Raw genomic sequence first — 17,013 nt, 5'->3', positions numbered from 1 at the left:
AAAACAAATTCCCACACCTGATCTAAGAAAATACCAAACGAAAATAATCATCTTTATATTTTAAAAGCAATTTGCGATGCAAGGATGCTCCTTAGTACACTTAAATTCATGTTCAATTTGATGGTATGTGACGTAGCACAAATTCACAGTCTCAAAATTAACTTAATGATAAAAAATCACCATTTTTGCACTACACCTGAATTGCTCTTGAAAAGAGTGTCACGTCTGCCCAGACTCAACAGTGTCAAATTGTGGTCAATTATCATTGTAAGGATGCAAATTTCTGTCGATCTTTGAAGAGCACATTAACTTGTGCCAGAAAACAATTAATTAGATTTATGGGGACAGGTTCTTGTTAAATCGCTATATTGCAATGATTTCTAATAACTGACTATGGAGAGGAAGTGATTCTTAATTAATCCTTCGTTTATTTAACCGTGAGACAAACTGGAAGGAAAAGGTTAACTTCGATTTTATATCGGAACTGTCAGAGCTGATTTTTTTTCTTTTCCAGAATCAGGTTTGGAAATCTAGAAGTCAGGCTGACCGCAATGTTTGCGCCCTTATATAAAAGGCGGTATATATATTTAGTCCTGATTTGTTACGCTAAAAAGGAGCGTGGTTCCCACACGAAATTTCTTGGGTTTAAATTGATTGCCTTCATCGAAAGAAATCTAGTCAGTCTGCACTTTTCCTGCAAGAGTGAAAATATAAGGGACTCCGAGATTGAATTTGGGAGAAATTCTCTCCTAAAACATTTGTCAAAGGGACCGGATGTCTGGAGAGTCAACGGACACAATTCTGGCTATAGAAGCGAACAAAGCTTGAAATCACAAGGTATTTGCGTCAATCTCATGTAAATCGTGAGTGTACCTGGTAATTTCTTTTGTCAATAAATCTACAATAATCTAATCTTATAAAATTTCTTTGTGAACATAGTCAAATCCTGATTTTTCACACTGAAAGTGATAAACTTGAAGAGTTAGTAGAAAGAAGTATAGGTATGTAACAAGATAACCGGGTGGGATATTTCGGATTAACAACAGAACACGTTTTGACGACACAGATATATGGTTTAATGTGGCGATTTATATGAGTAGTGGATTATGAAGATGTGTGCGTATTTATAATCCAAATATTGGATCTATTTAACAAAAAACGCACAGTTTCAAAGATGGAAAAAATATACAAATAAATTTAGTTCAGTAACCCTAAAATACAGGATAAATGATTTCACAAATGATTCAATAATGGAAAGATGAATATAGTTCACTCAAATAGTAAACGATGCAAGTCTTTACACATAGTAAAAAAAATGTATTCACTCAGGTAGCGAAATTATGTCACTAAACAAGAACGGATATACAATCTATCCTTCCAGTCCTGAATAATACACTGGGTCTTACTAACCCAAAATTAGCATACAGCTAAAAATACATGTGTGGAGAGGCACTCCGTCACCCGTGCACCATATCCGCTCCACAGCTCCTCCGAATCAATTTCACAACCAATATGACTCCGGACCCTCGGAATACTATGATCACTTGAAACATTAGACCCTCCGGACACTTGAAATATTAGACCCTCCGGACCCCCTGGTCCTTTGACGGCTCTACAGCTGGGTCACCTTAGTCACTCTTGACATTCCGGACGCTAGACATTAGACGCTCCGGCACCTTAAACGCTCCGGACACACGGACGTTTCTACACTCTGACAACACCGGACACCCCGGATATTCCTACCATCAAAAACTCAGCCCTACAGCTGGAGTTGTGCGAATCCTTTTAGCAGGTCGCTTGCTGACAAAACCATTAGTATTGTCCAGGTCCTTTACATGTAGTAACGTATTTATACCTTTAGAATTTTCGTTATTCCTTATCGAAGGCACCTTGCACGTGTGGCATAGGACGAATCGTACTCACAATTTCGAAATACATAGACCATATTATAATCACCCTCGGGTATCGTTGTACAGAGAAAAGAAACGAAACCCGAGTACATGTATTTAATTAACGACATTTACACCATTCCGTGACAATACCTCCCCCCTAAAAAAAAAAGTGGTATCACTTTTAGAACAATCACGGAATGTGAACAATGAATCATTATTAAAACTTCCAATTTTCAGACCGAACGAAATGATTTGCTAATTACACCCTACTTAAAAAATCAGCTCCCACATTTTCTGACCCTCGAATTGCCTCGATTCGAAAACTGTATGGTTGCAAAGACAACGCCCAACGCATCAATCTTGCATTGGTGACCTTTGCTTTATTCAAATATAAAGCGGCTGATAGTCCGTTTGCAAGGTAAACTCCGTCCCAAAAAGATATGTATGGAATTTTCCTATTCCCCATACTAAACCTAGGCACTCCTTTTCAATCACGGAGTACTTTTCCTCTCTAGGGAGCAATTTCCTACTTGCATAAGCAATGGGCAATTTCATCCCCCCTTGCTCCTGTAGCAAAACAGCCCCAAGACTCGTATCGGACGCATCAGTCCTCAGTATAAAAGGTTTATCTATTTCCGGCAACTTTAAAATTGGTGCACTTACCAGTTTGTGTTTTAGAGTGTTAAACGCTTTTTCCTGGCATACATCCCATGAAACTTTATTCGGTTGCCCCTTCCTAGTCAAATCCGTTAATGGGCTGACAATAGCCGAAAAGTTGGGGACAAATTTCCTGTAGAACCCGATTAGACCTAGGAAAGACCTTACTTGTTTTTTTGTCTCTGGTCTAGGGGCATCCCTGATTGCTCCTATTTTATCTGGATGAGGTTGCAACTGGCCTAGTCCACTTACCAGATGTCCCAAACATTCCAGACTGGAATACCCTATGCTACACTTAGTAGGCCTAACTGAAAGGTTTGCAATGTGAAGTCTATCGAACAGATCCCGTAATACCTTAACATGTTCATCCCATGTATGCGTGTAAACAAAGATGTCGTCTACGAAGCTGTCGACGTTTTCCGTTCCGTTTAACAATTTGCGCATGAGACGAACGCACGATGCACCGGCGTTGACTAAACCGAAAGGCATAACTTTAAATTGAAACAGTCCTTTGGGAGTCGCGAATGCCGTTAACTCGCGTGCATTATCGGCGATGGGTATCTGCCAATATCCCTTGCTTAGATCTAATTTGGAAATGTATTTATGACCTGCCAATTTTGAAAATACACTTTCCATATCTGGCATTGGTTCTGCGTCAAATACGGTGATCTTGTTTAATTGCCGAAAGTCGATGCAAAACCGGTTGGTCCCGTCTTTCTTTCTGACTAACACCACGGGGGACGAGTATGGGGAGTTTGAAGGTTCGATCACTCCCTGGTCTAACATTTTCATCACTTCTTCGCTGATTGTCTCCCGTGCATTAAAGGGTATCGGATATCCTTTAATCCTGATAGGCTCAGTGGTATTCAATTTGATCTCGTGTCGAATTAGACCCGTACGGCCTGGTCTGTCCGTGAACACATCTGGATATTTGGACAAAACCTCCATCATCTGTGTACGTTGACCCTCCGATAACTCCGGGCATACATTTATCTGGTCAGTACTTTCTTTACCAACGTCCATGGGGTATTCAAGGGGTATTTCTGTGCTGGAGACGAATTCCGCTTCGTCACCAGACCTATCCTCTATCACCGCAACGCATACTACATTCAAAATCCCTTTATCCATCGTTTGTCCAGGTCTCGCTATGTAGAGTTTAAGCATATTGGCATGAAATGTCTTGGACTTCCCCTCTATATCAATGATATAATCCATTTCGCCTTTCACCTGTCTGACTTCATATGGCCCTTTCCATTGGACTAGCAGCTTGTTGTTATTCGTTGGGAGAAGCACCAACACTTGATCGCCCACGTCAAACTTTTTACTCCGAGTTCCTCGGTTGTAGTACTTGGCGTACCTACGACTAGATTTCGCGAGTTCGTCTTGCGCCATTTGACAAGTACTTTCTAATCTTTCGCGCAAATCAACTACATAATGGTATGTGGTCTTAACTTCTTCGTCCGCGACCTCGTCTATCCACAGTTCACGAAGTATGCGCATAGGACCACGAACTGTCCTACCGTACAATAGTTCAAACGGGGAGAAACCCAAGCTTTCCTGAGGAACCTCACGATATGCGAACAGAAGGGCGTTCATATATCTATCCAATCCTTCGGTCTTTCCGCACACATTCTCCGCAACATTTGCTTCAATGTGCCGTTGAATTTCTCGACCAATCCATTGCACATAGGATGGTAAGGTGTTGTGCGTAACTGTTTAAGGGACAACAACCTACTAATTTCTGCCATGAGATCTGAGGTGAATTGCGCTCCACAATCCGTAAGAACCTCTTCGGGCACTCCGACCCTGCTGAACATGTCTACGAGCGCTTCGGCTACACGTTCGGTTTCAATTGATGGCAAAGCTATGGCTTCTGGATATCTGGTAGCGTAATCTACCAGTGTCAAGATGTATCGGTTTTTCCGATCTGTATGCGGAAATATTGGTCCTACAATGTCGATAGCTACTCGTTTGAACGGAGTATCTATCAAGGGCATCTGACCTAACGTTACTCTAGTTACCCTGCCCTTAGAGATCGTCTTCTGGCAAACGTCGCACGAGCGACAGAACCGCGCTATGTCGCTATTGACGCCAGGCCAATAAAATTCTCTTAATACCCTATCCGTTGTTTTCTTTACGCCTAAATGACCTGCCATACTCGACTCGTGCGCGACCTTTAGTACATGTGCCCAAAATTTCTGGGGAACCACTAATTGCAAGAACTTCCTATCCGATGTAGAGTATTCCCTGTACATTAAACCCTTTCGAACAAGGAATTTAGAGGAACCCCCGTTCTTACACTTTCTCACGGTACCCGTTAATGCCTTCTCAGAGGTTGCACGTAAAGACGCGTCACGTTTTTGCTCATTTTGGAATTCTTCGCGGGATATATCAGTAATGGCTTCCGGTACTTTTAACTTACGCAAAGGTTTATTTTCCTCCTTTACCTGAGCCCTAGTTTGCACTGCCTGGATGATAAGGAATCGGAAATCTGCTATGGTTGGGAGTCTAGAACCCGGTACGTTGCCAATCGTCAGTTCATAGATCGGGTTGGCTACGCATAAAGCTTCCACAGTCCCGGTCAAAAAAGGTGTATCTATCATTATCCTTGCAACTGGAACGTGGTCGATTGTCAGGTCAAGCAACATGCAAGGTGATTTAACCCCAAGCAATTGATCATCGCGGACTAAGCTCCGTTTCACGACTAGAGTAGTGCATCCCGTGTCTCGTAGAACGGTGACTTCTTGTCCGTTAACAGTGCCGTTTGCGGTCGGCACCCGTGCCTCTGGAAAAATACACGTGCCGATTGATTGGATCACATCGCGACTGGTCTCTGAACGCACCACCGGTTCACGCACCGCTTTCCGCTTAACTTGCTGGGAAACATTAAGTTTTCCATTTACCGATCTTCTGCCTCTAATGGCTACCGCTACTTTCTGGACTGGTCCCTTCCGCTTAGGACAATAGTGGGAGATATGACCCACTTCCTTGCAAATGAAACATTGCATGTCACTCCGTTTCCCCTGGTTACTCCTACCAGATTTTTCAGGTTCCCTGGGTTTTCTGTCGTTGACCTGATTCCCACCTTTGACATCTCGCGTGATGACATTCTGCGAACCTCCCCGAGCTTCGGCGAACAAATCCGCCTGTGTGGCCATTTCATGTATATTTGTGAAGGACCTTTCCTTCAAGAATAAATATAACTCCTTGCCACAAGTTGTTAACAATTGGTCACGAAGCAAGAAATCGACAAGACCCTCAAATGTCTTGACGACTTTAGCACATTCCACCCATCGCTGCAAATAATTGCAAGTCCTACTGACGAACTGGGTGAATGTTTCGCCTCTCTCTGGTTTATTATATTTAAACTTCTTGCGAAACCCTTGCTCGGTTAGTTCATATATTTCTTGAGAAGTGCCTCTTTCAACACGAGGTAACTGAGCGAATCGGCCGTGGATAAACGCGAATACACGTCTAACGCTTTACCTTTCAATAACGCGCTAAGATGGAGCGGCCAATCGTCTTTCTTCCATTTTTGTACCGTAGCATACCTCTCAAACCTATTTAGATAACTATCCATATTATCTTTATCGTCTTCAAATGGGGGCAATTTTGGACCTCTCAGTTTAACGTCATGTTCCCTCTCTTTTTTAGCTTGCAATAGCTCAGAATTTCTTAGATATTCCTTCTGCCGATTTCTATCTTCCCCTTCTAACTTCTCCCTCTCTGCTTCCCTTTCCCATTCTATCCTTTCCCTCTCAGCCTGTTTCTCTAGTTCAATCTTACCCTTCTCTAATTCTATAATTTCCTTCTGGGTTTCCCTTTTTTCCCTTTCTATTTGTTGTTCCATTTCAAATTTTTCCCTTTCTAATTCCCTCTCAGCCTGTTTCTCTAGTAAGATCTTACACTTCTCTAATTCTATCATTTCCTTCTTGGTTTCCCTTTCTAATTCCCTCTCCTTTAATCTTTGGTCCCTCTCCCGGGCTTGTTCTTCACGAACGAAATTTCTAAGGGACTCCCCCTCATAACCAAACTGTTTCCCCAGTTCGACCAGTTCTTTCATAGAAGACATTTCAAAAGTTTGGTGGTGACCAACCTTAAAGTGCAGTTTTATACAAAACACGTAATTACCACAAACCGTATTTTCTTTCACGAAATGCAACAAAAATATTAAATACAAAAAAATAAAGTAATATTAGGTATCTACCTAACCTTGGTGCTTTGTCAAGCGCATCGGAAGCACACAAAAAGCATACAAATATAAAACAATTTCAGTGCTCTGTTATATCCGAAATGATCCCACTTCTGACACCATTAGTAACAAGATAACCGGGTGGGATATTTCGGATTAACAACAGAACACGTTTTGACGACACAGATATATGGTTTAATGTGGCGATTTATATGAGTAGTGGATTATGAAGATGTGTGCGTATTTATAATCCAAATATTGGATCTATTTAACAAAAAACGCAGTTTCAAAGATGGAAAAAATATACAAATAAATTTAGTTCAGTAACCCTAAAATACAGGATAAATGATTTCACAAATGATTCAATAATGGAAAGATGAATATAGTTCACTCAAATAGTAAACGATGCAAGTCTTTACACATAGTAAAAAAATGTATTCGCTCAGGTAGCGAAATTATGTCACTAAACAAGAACGGATATACAATCTATCCTTCCAGTCCTGAATAATACACTGGGTCTTACTACCCCAAAATTAGCATACAGCTAAAAATACATGTGTGGAGAGGCACTCCGTCACCCGTGCACCATATCCGCTCCACAGCTCCTCCGAATCAATTTCACAACCAATATGACTCCGGACCCTCGGAATACTATGATCACTTGAAACATTAGACCCTCCGGACACTTGAAATATTAGACCCTCCGGACCCCCTGGTCCTTTGACGGCTCTACAGCTGGGTCACCTTAGTCACTCTTGACATTCCGGACGCTAGACATTAGACGCTCCGGCACCTTAAACGCTCCGGACACACGGACGTTTCTACACTCTGACAACACCGGACACCCCGGATATTCCTACCATCAAAAACTCAGCCCTACAGCTGGAGTTGTGCGAATCCTTTTAGCAGGTCGCTTGCTGACAAAACCATTAGTATTGTCCAGGTCCTTTACATGTAGTAACGTATTTATACCTTTAGAATTTTCGTTATTCCTTATCGAACGCACCTTGCACGTGTGGCATAGGACGAATCGTACTCACAATTTCGAAATACATAGACCATATTATAATCACCCTCGGGTATCGTTGTACAGAGAAAAGAAACGAAACCCGAGTACATGTATTTAATTAACGACATTTACACCATTCCGTGACAAGGTAAATTACTCTTGAGACAGATTTGCTGTCGCTAAAATATTGCATGCGGTGTGCTTGATATCCACGACTGCAAACTGACATAGGTGTCACCTGCCTTTGAAGTCACATCACCTGGATCAGGCTGTATTTACGATCATATGGTTTGGTTTGGTGTATTACGACACACACACAGAGGATCCTGCAGAAGTATATATTTAAGTGTCTAGTTAAAAGGAAGTGTATGCAACCAGTGTATGTCAATTACTAATTTGCCGGGGGCCCCGAGTGGCCTAGAGCGCTCACCGTTACGGATCACTACCACCTCACCTATTTCTGCGTGAGTTCGAGTCTCGGATTCGGTCAATGTGGGTATGTCAGAAAGCTTGCCGGTAGCTTCTCGTGGGTTGGTGGTTCTTTCCGGGGTTTTCCAGGGTTCTTCCTCCACCATTAATACTGGCCGCCATGTATAGCCTATCATGTGCAGAAAATGGTGTTAAACCCTACAACAACAACAACAACTGACTTGCCTGCTATCAGCTTCTTTTTACTGTTAATTTGTAGTTCTACTTGAAAGGTTTCTTTTTAAATGTCCACTAGGGTAATGGGTCGTATTCCAACCATTCTGCGTAGGATAGTGGAGATAATCTTTTAATCAGACTGGAATTGGATAATCCTTGCCATTATCGTCAATGGGTCATATTCCGACCACTCTTGGTGTTTGTGTGCGTGCATGTGCGCGCGCGCGCGCGCGTGTGTGTGTGTGTAAATTTTTTTACACAAATATGGTTACTGTGATATCAGAGAGCTAGAAACTAAATAACTAAAAAGTTAGTTCATGGGGAGACATAAACGACTTAATTTGACGAATCTACCAAAAACAAAACAAAACAAACACCAGCTGAAGAGAAAGTCATTATACGTGGTGTACATTACGTTATACGTGATGTTATTACGTTATCCATTATACGTAGTGTATTTTCCTTATTTGTGCTGCGTATTTCATTTTACGTAGTGGATATTCCGTTATACGTGGTAAATATTTCATTATACGTGGCGTTTATGTCATTATTCGCGATGCATATTCCATTATACGCTGGGGCCCCGAGTAGCCGAGTGGTCTAAAGCGCTCACCGTTACGGATCACTGCCATCTCACCTCTGTCTGCGTGGGTTCGAGTCGCGGGTTCGGCCTATGTCAGAAAGCTTGCCGGTAGCTTCTCGTGGGTTGGTGGTTCTTTCTGGGGTTTTCCCGGGTTCTTCCTCCACCATTTATACTGGCCGCCATGTATAGCCTATCTTGTGCTAAAAATGGCGTTAAACCCTACAACAACAACAAACAACAATAACAACAACTACTACCATTATACGCGACGCATATTCCATTATACGTGGTATATATTCCATTCTATACATGATCCGTTCAAGTTTATAAGTAGTGCATTTTGCATTATACTATTTCAGTAATATGATACTTTCCATATCTCTTACGGATGTCACCGAGTGCACTCAAAGTTAACTCATTAACCCCTGGCGCCACATTTGTGCTCCAGGAGGTAGTACCGTACTTCCGAGCTCTGTAGTGTCAAGGTCATTTAAGATTTCAGTGTTTCCCTGTACCCTAATCTGCGCTTCAGAGACCCCCCAAATTTTTAATTGGACCTCTGGGTTTGATACCAAAGTTTGTTTTTTACTCAGTCTGACCTCCAGTTTTGACACCAAGGAGATGTTTGACTCTCAGTCTTGCACCCCTAGGGGATACACTGTAAGATACACCAAAATTGATGGTATTACAGAAAAGTAAACAGATATAGTTCTATAAGGATACCAAAAAATCTACTCTCATTACAAAATAGCAGGTTAACCTTTATAATAAGTTGGGGATTTCAAGTACAAAGTGGCCAGGAGACGAAGATGATAGTTCCAGTAAGTGTTTACCACTCTGCACATACGCGAGCGAAATAACCAATGAAAAACAATGTTTCTAACACAATTAGGCTTCAGGCTAAATGGAAATATATTTATTTTGATATATTCAGAAGCAGCCCCCAAAATGTGTTTCCTACTCACATTTTAGGCGAAAAAGACAAAAATGTCCAGGATTTAATGAGCTAACCCTTACACTATATGAAAAATGTTTGAAAAGTTGATATGTGAGCTCACTTCGATTTTGATAGGAACACTTGTTCAGCATTTCATCGACCAAAATGTAATGTCTGCTTCAGGTAAAGTTCTATTAAGCAAATTTGATTCCTGATATTGATCGTGAGTGAAGACGGTCACCTAGGGAATATAAGTAATTTTCTTAGCAAAGCAAAAAAACATGTAACTTTTAAGAACGTTTACCATTCATTTTAGCAAATTATGATGTGTATATAAGATAGTCCGAGTTTCCTCTGACCCTTGCCACCCTATTTTCGATATTTTGACATTTATGTTGGGGTGTAGGGTCAGAGTCTATTCCCTATCGAAAAGTTGGAATTCGCCGACACCATTTGGTGTCGACATGGGGGTAGCCTCTTTCTAGCCGGTCCGGCACATCTGAATGACCTTTCGTCGAGATACACCTGCATGAAATCGAACGGAATATGGTTTATTTTCTCAGAAATTGACAAAAATCTAGACCATAGCATGAATTTAGTTGTGTACAGGTTAGTAAAACCTTATTGGGCAAACACAAGGGGTGTAATCAGTAAAATAATCTGGACTTCGGCTCGTCTAGTTATACGTTAACAACCTGTATATTTCGCCACACGGTACACAATTAAATCCATGGTTTAATACAAATGAAATATTTAAAGAAAATAATGACATACCCTAGGCGAACGTCTTCATTTTATGGCGAATATCGGGAATCTTATTTGCTCAGAAGTTTGCTTGACGCAGATGGTAGACTTCTCAGACGCAGATGGTAGACTGCTCAGACGCAGATGGTAGATCACTCGTGTCTTCGCTGGCGGTCTTCAGATGTTTAATTTGCTCCTTCAATCGGACCCGGTCTACAATTGTGTTAACTCGCATCCTAGGCGAGTCTACATCAAACAACGACTCGAAAATTTTATCGTTTTCATTTTGTTCATGGAAACAATGAAATTGCATTGCTAAACATTTGTAGCATGAAATCAGTCCATCTTCGTTAGTTCTCGGTAATGTCCGTAGGATTATCGGAAATAATATTACTCAAATAGTATAATGTAGAAAAGCTTTACATATAAAGTATAATGTATCACGTATATTGGAATATGTACCACGTAGAACGTAATATGCACCACGTGTAGTGTAAAATGCACCGCGTATAATAGAAAACACGCCACAAATAATGAAATAAGCACCACGTAATATGGAATTAGTGCAAGTATAATAGAATATGCACCACTCATGATGGGATATGCACTATATATAATGAAATATGCACCAAGTGTAATGGAAAATCCACAACGTAAATGAATAATGAAATAGGCATCACGCAGAACGGGATATACACCACGTATAATGAAATAATCACCACGTATAATGAGATATGCACCACCTATATCCAAATATGCACCACATATAATGAAATATGCATCACATAATGGAATATCCTCCAAGTATAATGAAATAAGTACTGTATATATAAAAAGTCAGCAACGAAAGACATTACTGGCGTTCCTTATGATAGAGTATACCTTAATGCTGTCGCGTTATATTCCGTGGTAACAAAAAATATTGACTATTATTGCGAATGGCATAAAGCAGTTGGAATGTACAATAAATAATACATTTTCTTAGGCGCAAAGTAGTTCTGATCCTTTGTTTGAGAGCAATATACAATAAAAATAATGTGCCGTGTAAAGGGATCGTGGATGTGCCACCCCATTTTGACATTTATGTTGGGGTGTAGGGTCAGAGCGCATTCCCTATCGAAAAGTTGGAATTTGATGTCGGCATGGGGTAGCCGCTTTCTAGCCGACCCAGCACACTTGAACGACCTTTTATCGAGATACACCTGCATGAAATCGATAGGAATATGATTTATTTTCTCAAAAATCGTGAGCATAGTATTCGTCATGTCTTTAATCCGCTGACAGACGAGAAGAAAGTACGTCGTTGCTGAAATTTTACCTGCATCTGGTCATTTGCATTCAGAGTCACATGACTATACAACTCTCGGAACCTACATGTCAATGACATAAGACGTCATATAGTCACGTGATATCAAGAATATACCAATTTCCCAAGTTGTCGTTCATAGAATTTGGACACATTATATAGAAGTCACTTAATGTTTGTAAATAAATATAATGCACACTTAATTCTCAACATATTTTTTCTGAGAACAACGAACAGAAACATGTCGGTATCGCAGCAGGGTGGAGAAAACCATTTTCAAGAAGTACCGAGCACGTGTCAGCGATATTTTTGTTCGTGTCACGTGACTACCAAAGTGACACGTGCTCTTCGTAGTGAATCTGGTTTTCTTCAAATTTTTGCAACATTTCCGTCATTGTTTTCACAATTAATATTTTGAGAAGTTTGTTTTTTCATTTTTCTATAAAAATTACATGACTTTTATTTATATGTTCGATTTGTTTTCCTACAGCAACTCTAGAAATGGTCTGTTGTTGATATCACGTGACTGTATGACCTCTGATGTCATTGAGATGTAGGTTACGAGAGCTGTGTAGTCACGTGACTAGGAATACAAATGGCCAGATCGAGGTCAAATGTTAGCAACGATGTACTTTCTTCTCGTCTATCAGCGGATTAAAGACATAACGAATGCTATGATCGCAATTTCTGAGAAAATAAATCATATTCCTATCGATTTCATGCAGGTAGAGCTCGATGAAAGGTCGTTCAAGTGTGCTGGGTCGGCTAGAAAGCGGCTACCCCATGCCGACACCAAATGGTGTCGGCAAATTCCAACTTTTCGATAGGGAATGCGCTCTGACCCTACACCCCAACATAAATATCCAAATGGGGTGGCAAGGGTCAGAGAAAACTCGGACTACCAGTCACAATCCGTGTTCTGGCAAACTGCTCCTGGTGTGGTTCTCTCGCTTCTCTCAAAACGCCATCTTCACCAAAAGCTGATATCGCAACATTCTGGCATCAGCTCAATGTTAAGCCTTAAGCCAGCAACCCTAGCACCAGTGCAGAGGGAATCCTATGGTTTTTCAAGTAACAAAATCCAACAGTTCTAAACGCTTCCTCTATTTGTGATACCACTTTTTTGAATAGGGAACGTTCCTTATCTCCAAGTGGTTCGCCCTCTTCGACATCTAATCCAGTGAAATCAATGATTGGAATACCCATTAGTGGTTAATTTTACCTGAACGCTGTCTACTACCTACATATACTCCGTCTGTAATCTGACCTTACTGCATCGGGTTTTTCAAATGCATCCACTGCTTACAACATGGTATTCGCTATCAATGTCCAGTGTCTGCTATCAAGCCCACAAAGCCTAGGTCATCGAACGGTCAATAGCCATGCCGCATAACGACAAGGTAGACTGACGGTCAACTCCGTTCACAACAACCCTACTATACTGATGAATCTAATTGGCCATTATATTTAGCTTAATAATATCAACTATCTCTATTTCTAAATGAGATAACATTATTTTCCCAACTGACGTCATACAAAAAGCTGACCGCACGCTTTGCTTCTACGAAACCTGGACTACATCTGACCATTCCAATCACTAATTTAAGGGTGTTTAACTTATGAAACTTTCACAAAAAAGTGAATTAACGCTGAAAAAGTCTACTCTTTTCCTAAACAACGTATTTTCTTCAAGAAGATCTGTTAGCAAATATTCTCAATATATCTAATGCAGATAGCATAAACCCTGATCGAACACGTCTCCAAGAAACAACGAAAAATAACATATTTAATGCAGATAGCATAAATCCTGATCGAACATGTCTCCAAAAAACAAAGAAAAACAATATATTTTTGTCAGTTATTATTTTCTTTTAATTGGATATTTTTTGAAACCATAAGAAAAAATAAAACTTTAGTGAATAAAAGGATATAGTCAATTGGTTCTTTCTACAAATTAGAGCAATGATATTTCTTTGAGATATTTGGCGGCCGGATTTTTGAAAATAAAACAAATTCCCACACCTGATCTAAGAAAATACCAAACGAAAATAATCATCTTTATATTTTAAAAGCAATTTGCGATGCAAGGATGCTCCTTAGTACACTTAAATTCATGTTCAGTTTGATGGTATGTGACGTAGCACAAATTCACAGTCTCAAAATTAACTTAATGATAAAAAATCACCATTTTTGCACTACACCTGAATTGCTCTTGAAAAGAGTGTCACGTCTGCCCAGACTCAACAGTGTCAAATTGTGGTCAATTATCATTGTAAGGATGCAAATTTCTGTCGATCTTTGAAGAGCACATTAACTTGTGCCAGAAAACAATTAATTAGATTTATGGGGACAGGTTCTTGTTAAATCGCTATATTGCAATGATTTCTAATAACTGACTATGGAGAGGAAGTGATTCTTAATTAATCCTTCGTTTATTTAACCGTGAGACAAACTGGAAGGAAAAGGTTAACTTCGATTTTATATCGGAACTGTCAGAGCTGATTTTTTTTCTTTTCCAGAATCAGGTTTGGAAATCTAGAAGTCAGGCTGACCGCAATGTTTGCGCCCTTATATAAAAGGCGGTATATATATTTAGTCCTGATTTGTTACGCTAAAAAGGAGCGTGGTTCCCACACGAAATTTCTTGGGTTTAAATTGATTGCCTTCATCGAAAGAAATCTAGTCAGTCTGCACTTTTCCTGCAAGAGTGAAAATATAAGGGACTCCGAGATTAAATTTGGGAGAAATTCTCTCCTAAAACATTTGTCAAAGGGACCGGATGTCTGGAGAGTCAACGGACACAATTCTGGCTATAGAAGCGAACAAAGCTTGAAATCACAAGGTATTTGCGTCAATCTCATGTAAATCGTGAGTGTACCTGGTAATTTCTTTTGTCAATAAATCTACAATAATCTAATCTTATTAAATTTCTTTGTGAACATAGTCAAATCCTGATTTTTCACACTGAAAGTGATAAACTTGAAGAGTTAATAGAAAGAAGTATAGGTAAATTACTCTTGAGACAGATTTGCTGTCTCTAAAATATTGCATGCGGTGTGCTTGATATCCACGACTGCAAACTGACATAGGTGTCACCTGCCTTTGAAGTCACATCACCTGGATCAGGCTGTATTTACGATCATATGGTTTGGTTTGGTGTATTACGACACACACACAGAGGATCCTGCAGAAGTATATATTTAAGTGTCTAGTTAAAAGGAAGTGTATGCAACCAGTGTATGTCAATTACTAATTTGCCGGGGGCCCCGAGTGGCCTAGAGCGCTCACCGTTACGGATCACTACCACCTCACCTATTTCTGCGTGAGTTCGAGTCTCGGATTCGGTCAATGTGGGTATGTCAGAAAGCTTGCCGGTAGCTTCTCGTGGGTTGGTGGTTCTTTCCGGGGTTTTCCCGGGTTCTTCCTCCACCATTAATACTGGCCGCCATGTATAGCCTATCATGTGCAGAAAATGGTGTTAAACCCTACAACAACAAGAACAACAACTGACTTGCCTGCTATCAGCTTCTTTTTACTGTTAATTTGTAGTTCTACTTAAAACGTTTCATTTTAAATGTCCACTAGGGTAATGGGTCGTATTCCAACCATTCTGCGTAGGATAGTGGAGATAATCTTTTAATCAGACTGGAATTGGATAATCCTTGCCATTATCGTCAGTGGGTCATATTCCGACCACTTTTGGTGTTTGTGTGCGTGCGTGTGTGTGTGTGTGTGCGTGTGTGTGTGTGTGTGTGTAAATATTTTTACACAAATATGGTTACTGTGATATCAGAGAGCTAGAAACTAAATAACTAAAAAGTTAGTTCATGGGGAGACATAAACGACTTAATTTGACGAATCTACCAAAAACAAAACAAAACAAACACCAGCTGAAGAGAAAGTCATTATACGTGGTGTACATTACGTTATACGTGATGTTATTACGTTATCCATTATACGTAGTGTATTTTCCTTATTTGTGCTGCGTATTTCATTTTACGTAGTGGATATTCCGTTATACGTGGTAAATATTTCATTATACGTGGTGTTTATGTCATTATTCGCGATGCATATTCCATTATACGCTGGGGCCCCGAGTAGCCGAGTGGTCTAAAGCGCTCACCGTTACGGATCACTGCCATCTCACCTCTGTCTGCGTGGGTTCGAGTCGCGGGTTCGGCCTATGTCAGAAAGCTTGCCGGTAGCTTCTCGTGGGTTGGTGGTTCTTTCTGGGGTTTTCCCGGGTTCTTCCTCCACCATTTATACTGGCCGCCATGTATAGCCTATCTTGTGCTAAAAATGGCGTTAAACCCTACAACAACAACAAACAACAATAACAACAACTACTACCATTATACGCGACGCATATTCCATTATACGTGGTATATATTCCATTCTATACATGATCCGTTCAAGTTTATAAGTAGTGCATTTTGCATTATACTATTTCAGTAATATGATACTTTCCATATCTCTTACGGATGTCACCGAGTGCACTCAAAGTTAACTCATTAACCCCTGGCGCCACATTTGTGCTCCAGGAGGTAGTACCGTACTTCCGAGCTCTGTAGTGTCAAGGTCATTTAAGATTTCAGTGTTTCCCTGTACCCTAATCTGCGCTTCAGAGACCCCCCAAATTTTTAATTGGACCTCTGGGTTTGATACCAAAGTTTGTTTTTTACTCAGTCTGACCTCCAGTTTTGACACCAAGGAGATGTTTGACTCTCAGTCTTGCACCCCTAGGGGATACACTGTAAGATACACCAAAATTGATGGTATTACAGAAAAGTAAACAGATATAGTTCTATAAGGATACCAAAAAATCTACTCTCATTACAAAATAGCAGGTTAACCTTTATAATAAGTTGGGGATTTCAAGTACAAAGTGGCCAGGAGACGAAGATGATAGTTCCAGTAAGTGTTTACCACTCTGCACATACGCGAGCGAAATAACCAATGAAAAACAATGTTTCTAACACAATTAGGCTTCAGGCTAAACGGAAATATATTTATTTTGATATATTCAGAAGCAGCCCCCAAAATGTGTT

At 40.3% G+C, this 17,013-nt stretch overlaps 1 protein-coding gene across 1 annotated transcript in view; it reads left to right on the top strand.

The window, feature by feature from the left end:
* Positions 1 to 17,013, top strand: part of LOC149773073 (heat shock 70 kDa protein 12B-like) — a 128,555-nt gene that overhangs the window by 5,012 nt on the left and 106,530 nt on the right. The gene's annotated exons all lie outside the window — the stretch shown is intronic.

This window comes from Sinohyriopsis cumingii, unplaced genomic scaffold (assembly GCF_028554795.1).
Source record: "Sinohyriopsis cumingii isolate HCF-2022 unplaced genomic scaffold, ASM2855479v2 utg000913l, whole genome shotgun sequence".
Lineage (NCBI taxonomy): Eukaryota > Metazoa > Mollusca > Bivalvia > Unionida > Unionidae > Sinohyriopsis > Sinohyriopsis cumingii.
The sequence above is the reverse complement of the archived record's forward strand: the minus strand, read 5'-3'. Positions and strand labels throughout refer to the sequence as shown.